Genomic DNA, 7,075 nt, shown 5'->3' on the forward strand with positions numbered 1-7,075 from the left:
TTCCTTGGTCCTGCCTTTGGGTAAAGTTTGGGATTACATTTGTGAATCAACCTCACTTATTTCATACTGACCGAACATTAGACTTTCTGGAAGTAAACATGATTGTGTTGTTGTTGTTGTTTTGGGCCTGGTCTGATTGATGGTTAAGCTGTCATAATTATATGGTTGAAGTTTATTTACTGTTTTCATCTTTGTAGATATTCTGCCAGTGAATATTGTATGGGTCTTGATTTCCGGTGAATCATTACACGCTATTTTTGGGTATGATATTAGAAATAGTCAAATAAATCAACATTTTACACATTGTTATACACCTACATTCACTTACAGGTTAGAAATAATATTGGTATTTCACAACCACACATATGTGTGGGGATAGATAATGTCAGTTAATCTTCAGCTTCACCACCAGTGTATAACATAGCATTAGGGTTCACCCGCTGTCTACAGTGCCTTCAGAAAGTATTCATGTGTCTTGACTTATTACACTTTTTATTGTGTTACAGCCTGAATTCAAAATGGATTAAAAAAATAATAATTCATCCATCTACACACAATACCCCATAATGACAAAGTGAAAACATGTTTTTAGAAATGTTACCAAATTTATTGAATACAAAAATATCTCATCAAACCCATTACAATCACCTTTGGCAGCAATTACTTTCTGGGTAGGTCTCTAAGAGCTTTGCATACCTGGATTGTACAATAGTTGCCCATTGTTCTTTTCAATTCTTCAAGCTCTGTCAAATTGTTAATTGATCATTGCTAGACAACCATTTAAGTCTTGCCATAGATTTTTAAGCAGATTTAAGTCAAAACTGTAACTCGGCCTCTCAGGAACATTCAGTCTTTTTGGAAAGCAGCTCCAGTGTAGATTTGGCCTTGTGTTTTCCTGCTGAAAGGAGAATTCATCTCCCAGTGTCTGGTGGAAAGCAGACTGAACCAGGTTTTCGCCTGTGCTTAGCTCCATTACGTTCCTTTGTTATCCTGAAGAACTCCCCAGTCCTTAATGATTCCAAGCATACCCATAACATGATGCAGCCGCAACTATGCTTCAAAATTTGGAACGTGGTACTCAGTAATGTGTTGTATTGGATTTGCCCCAAATATAACATTTTGTATTCAGGACAAAAAGTTTATTGATTTTGCAGTATTACTTTAGTTCCTTGTGCAAACAGGATGCATTTCTTTTTTTAAATTCTGTACAGGCTTCCTTCTTTTCACTCTGTCAATTATGTTAGTATTGTTGTTGATCGATCCTCAGTTTTCTTCTATCACCTCCATTAAACTCTGTAACTGTTTTAAAGTTACTATTGTCCTCATGGTGAAATCCCTGAGTGGTTTCCTTTCTCTCTGGCAACTGAGTTAGGAAGGACGCCTGCTTCTTTGTAGTGACTGGGTGAATTGATACACCATCCAAAGTGTAATTAATAACTTCACCATGCACAAAGGTATATTCAGTGTGTGCTTTTCTTTATTTTTACCCATCTGCCAATATGTGCTATTCTTTGCGAGACATTGGAAAACCTCACTGGTCTTTGTGGTTGAATCTGTGTTTGAAATTCACTGCTCGACTGAGGGACCTTACAGATAATTGTGTGTGTGAGGTACAGAGATGAGGTAGTCATAAAAAAATCAAGTCCATGCAACTTATTATGGGACTTGTTAATTAAGAAAATATTTACCCCTGAACTTATTTAGGCTTGCCTTAACAAAGGGGTTGAATACATATTGACTCAATGCATTTCAGCTTTACATTTGAATAATTTGTAAAAAATTCGAAAAACATATTTCCACTTTAACATGATGGGGTATTGTGTGTCGGCCAGTGACCAACAATCTCAATTTAATCTATTTTAAATTCAGGCTGTAACAACAAAATGTGGAAAAAGTCAAGGGATGTGAATACCTCCTGAAGGTACGTATTTGACTGATAAATAATTGATTGAGGTGTCTATATTAATTTTGCAGGCATAAAAAAATGTCTGCCTTGATTGACTCGCTGAGAGGTTTTTGAGGCTTCCTTCAGCTGTAGGGCACTATCCCTGCTGTGCACGATAAGCCATGCATGCTCATCCCATTAGCTCACTACTGTACTGGAAAGTACATAGAGTAAATAGGAAATACATATATGTATATGAGTGCATGGTGAGATACAGTATGCACATCTCACAGTTGCACTCTGGGCAAGTGCATATAGGAACATTTTATATAGGAGTAGATAACATATAGGTACAAGTCGTAGATTTGTTTGTATTTAGTTACTAGTCAAGCAATCCCACAGTAGCCTCACGTCAACAAACACATCCAGCAACTTCATTTCTGCTTAGGTCTTGTGGTAGCCCCAGAGGAAAAGTACAGGCCAGAGGACAACTGCAGGTCAAATGATTACCACTGCAATTTGGAATGAAGTTCACCGTCCGGTGTGTGTTGTTCTGACACATGGCTTGATTTGACCACTGTTGTTTTTCCTCCCATCAAAACAGGTTTTTTATTCCCTCTGGAAGGAATCCTTTCCGGCCACTCCAGCTGCAACCAGCACACACTGCTAGTCCGGCCAATAGTGGAGACGCCTGATGCCTCTTGGCAATGTGAGACAGTTAGCTCTTCTAGCTCCAGCACTGAGAGGGCTTGTATTTGATATTCTTGTCCATACATCAGGAGAATGGGCCACTGCCTACCTCCCAGTTTATCTATTTAGGGAGAATGTGCTACTATGCTCCCTAATCCGTGTGTGTGTGTGTGTGTGTGTGTGTGTGTGTGTGTGTAGTCTCTAGTGTGTAGTCCTTTATTTGCCTTTGTGAATCATGGCAACATGAGGTTGCAATCAATCCATCATTGGAGTGCACAGCAGGAGTCACAAAACATTATGCTGCAGCATGTACTCCCAGGCTTTGAAGGCTTCGTCAACACAGTGTCACCAAGCATGGGACACAGCTGTAGCCTCAAGCTACTGCAGGCATTTTCTTTTTGGCATATGTGATTGTGAGCCGTTTCTCTTTGAAAATGATTATATGTTGCCATCATATATGAAATATAAAGGCCATCTGATTGAATTAGCCATTTTAAATATTTAAAAAAGACTTTGTTTTGTGACTGTAGCCATTTTTTCATGCATGTTAATCGCAGAATAATGTGATATAACATATTGGCATACTGTCAATATGTATGTGTTAATGCCTTGCCTGACAAAATAGTTATTGGAAAGTGTCCATTGTAAAGAGCACTTAAAATGCAGAGTAGAAATGGAATGTCATTCAGAGTGGACTTGAAGAGAGCTATATCGATTGACAACTTTCAACTTGGTGTTGATCACAAAACAGGCCACATGGCAGCATGGATATGATGTCAATATTGATATTAAAAATGACAGTAAATCTGTTCTTGCTGCTGCTGTGGCCTACTTTTATCTTGGTCAATGAACATGTTGAAATGACCACTCTACAGTATATGTTGTTATTATGATTTGATTCATATGAAGATGTCAAGAGAAAATGTATCTTAGTTCAATCCTTGCTGTGCCATGTCTGTTTGAAATGACATTTGTCTGTTGTGGAATTAACATGGGTTCGGGAGAGGAAGACCGTGAGTACATTATTGATCTGTAACTTGAAGGATGAAGAACACCTATTTGCACATATCTAAAGGCACAAAGTAAAGAAGAAGAAGTCCCAGACGTTAGTTATAAAACCCAGTCGTTAGTTCTAAAAAACGAATTGCCCACTAAAAGTGGAGTTGCATTTCTAATCGTGTATTCATCAGCACCAGTCAATTATCCTGCCTGTAGATGATAATATGACACATGGGCCAAAAGAGCGCGAGCTCCCCCAGCAGTTAGTCGACAGTAGCGCACTCACACAACTTCACTTGAAGGGAGGGAGAGGCAACTTTGGTTCGATGGTGCAACCTCATAAACATACATATATTTTCTGATCATAATATTTCTGCTCTGTTGAATCAATTTGAATAAGCCATTAACATCAGCATCTTTGAATTATTGATCAAGCTGCTCTCCAACATACAGGTTTGTGTTGAAAAGGTAGACTAATGAGGCAACAGTCCTGATATTGTGTCATTTGCTATATTTATACACACATACACACACGCATACACTTGCACGATGGACTCTAAACTGTGTTTGAAAGTATTCATGGATAAGATCAAATAAGTGACACACCAATTACTGCATATTAACAACTGAGAGACTAACATCAAACATTAATGCATTTCACCATTGCATTACAGTCCATACAGCAGGTGAAACGGGTAGCCTTCATTCCACACTTTGCTAGAAACAAACTAACGATGCTTGAAATGTGAGCAATTGAAATGCGGCATAAGTCTTGAATTTCAGAAGCATCGGTATTTAAGTCGTATGTTGTAAAACGAACTGATAGGGACGCACATTGCACAATCAACTGTAGTAATGTTGATATAATCCCACATGGGAATGGGAATCGACGTTTGAGCTGAACCCCGTTTTTTCTAGAACAAAATACACAAGCGTATTATGATGCTGTGCCTGGAACTTCAATGTGCCCTTGTCTGATTCAGACGGTCCATTCATTGAGGCGAGGGTCAGTGTGAAAGAAACTATGCGTGGACTGAAAACTGATTCTTAATGCTTTCCCCCCCTCACTATTACGCTCTTTCATTATTTCGTCCTCCTCTGCAGCCTCGCATTACATACATGCCGTCTCCAGTCATATGCGAAGAGAATTCTGCCTATCGCCTACTGCACTGAACCACCAACTCACTTTGCATGTAAATGTAAGGTATTAGGATCTAGCGTTGTTCATGTCCACAGTAATGGACATTTAGTGAATGTTACTTGAGATAAATAACAACAACATAGGTTGGACACATGGAAACACAAAACTCACATTGGCTACATATAAGACAACACGCTGCCTGATTTGACAATGATAAAGCAAAAAAACGCATCCGTCCAGAAAAAAACACTGTAGTCTGTCATGTTGACCATGCTAAATCGCCATAACTGTCAATCAGCTACAGTATAACCTCTAGCTACTCTAATAACTGGTATAGTGTGTATATAAAACAGTACAATTTTACGCAAATTAAGCTACACTTATGCAGGCTTACCTAAAACTGATTCTCCCCTGTGCTCGGAATATGTGGTCCAAGGTGCTTTAGTTTTCTGTACGAAAACTTTTGCTGGAGCATATGTATCCAGTGTGCATGCTGGTAGCTCAATCTTAGATGTTGAATTGTGAATGAGTTGGTGGTCCTTCTCATGCTCAAGAGAGAGAAATCCTTCGGTTCGGCAAGTTGGTAAGCATGAGTACACAGAGAAACAGAGTGACCAAGTCGACCCGTGGGGAAACGGGAGTTCGATAGATAAGAAGAAATATCCCGATGTGTTCTAGGGAGGTTCGGGCGAGCTCGGATCCGTGAAAGTCGTTCGCAGGTGAAGAGGTGGTAGTGAGGATGCCAAGGAAGGTAGGCAGAGACTGATCGAGTGCAGTGCAAAAGGAAGCGAAACTAGGGGGAGGTACTGAGAATACAGCGTTGTATTGTAGACGACGGCAATACCAGACGGCAGGGGGTGGGACTGAACCACACGAGACGAACCGGAGAGAAGGAGGGGGGAAATAAGGGTGGGGAGGAACGATATACCGTGTCGTGACTTTATGTGTTGATTAACAACGATTATAAAGGTTCAACTTTGAAATCCCCAAAAGAAGACAGCATGACAAACGGTAAAGCATCCCCAAATCGGACTACTGGGGAAAGTGTAGAGTCTAGGTTTGAATAAAATGATGAAGCTCTGACAACAGCAGGGTCCGGGACGAAATCAAATATTGACTCCTAAAGAATGCATTACCACCGCTCCTTACCACCGCGCTTTTACATTGTGTGACTGTTTTTTGTGTGACTGTTTCAATGGAAACCTAGTCATATGAAACAGGAATAAAACCCAACGACGCATCTCTCTCTCTCTCTCTCTCTCTCTCTCTCTCTCTCTCTCTCTCTCTCTCTCTCTCTCTCTCTCTCTCTCTCTCTCTCTCTCTCTCTCTCTCTCTCTCTCTCTCTCTCTCTCTCTCTCTCTCTCTCTCACACACACACACAAACGGATTAGGGAGCACACACTTGCCAGATGACGAATAATGGTTGTACACCGTACCCAGTGTGAATTAATAACTAGTGACTTTGTGTTTGCACCAGCAAGAGAAAATATGTGGAGACGCTGTCCAGTGTCCTGAAGGTGCTCCAGTACAGAGGGCTATGCATGTTGGCTGTCCATGGCCCTGAAAATGTTCTTGTTATAGAGGCCTATGCATTGCAGTTGGCTTTCCAAACACTTCTGCATTTCGCTGTCTACACCTATGCATTTACAATGGCATTTTTTTTATAGAACTAGGCATGTCAGTTAAGAACAAATTCTTATTTTACTATGATGGCATACTCCGGCCAAACCCTCCCCTAACCTGAACGACGCTGGCCCAATTGTGCGCTGGCCGATCACAGCTGGTTGTGACACAGCCCAGGATAAAACCAGGGTCTGTAATGACGCCTCTAGCACTGAGATGCAGTGCCTTATGCCACTGCGCCACTCAGGAGTTTAGCTTTGACAAGCGCATGCTTCATATCATTCACAGGTGGATGACTCCACTTAGTGGCTTTTGCGGGTTTAAAATCACTTGTCATGGAAATATTGCCATTGGACTAGAAGCTCATATTTTCCTTTTGATATTAGGTTTTATCAACTAGAGCATCCCTTGATCAGTGTTACATGTACCTCTAACATGGCATATAGACCGCCCCTCTACTGTGTCTTTGATTTGGTACATGAGCTCCATACATGAGTATCTACTGAAGTGTACTTATGGTGTCGTACATTGTACATGCATACACACACACACGCATGCACACCCACACACACACACACACACTCTCTCTCTCGCTCTATCTCTCTCATACAAACTGTCAAGCGGGGTGGAGCAGGTGAAACCAAGTGCAGACTCAGACGAGGAGATAGGGATAAGGTAAGTATGGTATTTATTGAAAAGCGGGGGGAGATGGGGTGCAGACCAGGGGGAGCTCGGGC

General features: G+C 40.9%; 1 protein-coding gene across 1 annotated transcript in view; it reads right to left on the reverse strand.

Annotated features, from left to right (window-relative positions):
- The window catches only part of LOC111964043 (BMP/retinoic acid-inducible neural-specific protein 1), a 141,011-nt gene extending 135,493 nt beyond the window's left edge, over window positions 1-5,518 (reverse strand). Inside the window, exon 1 of the mRNA XM_023987712.2 lies at window positions 5,110-5,518. The gene's annotated coding sequence lies outside the window, so the exon portion shown is untranslated. The remainder of the gene's footprint in view (window positions 1-5,109) is intronic.
- Between the last annotated feature and the right edge of the window lie 1,557 nt (window positions 5,519-7,075).

Source organism: Salvelinus sp. IW2-2015, linkage group LG5, assembly GCF_002910315.2.
Source record: "Salvelinus sp. IW2-2015 linkage group LG5, ASM291031v2, whole genome shotgun sequence".
NCBI lineage: Eukaryota > Metazoa > Chordata > Actinopteri > Salmoniformes > Salmonidae > Salvelinus > Salvelinus sp. IW2-2015.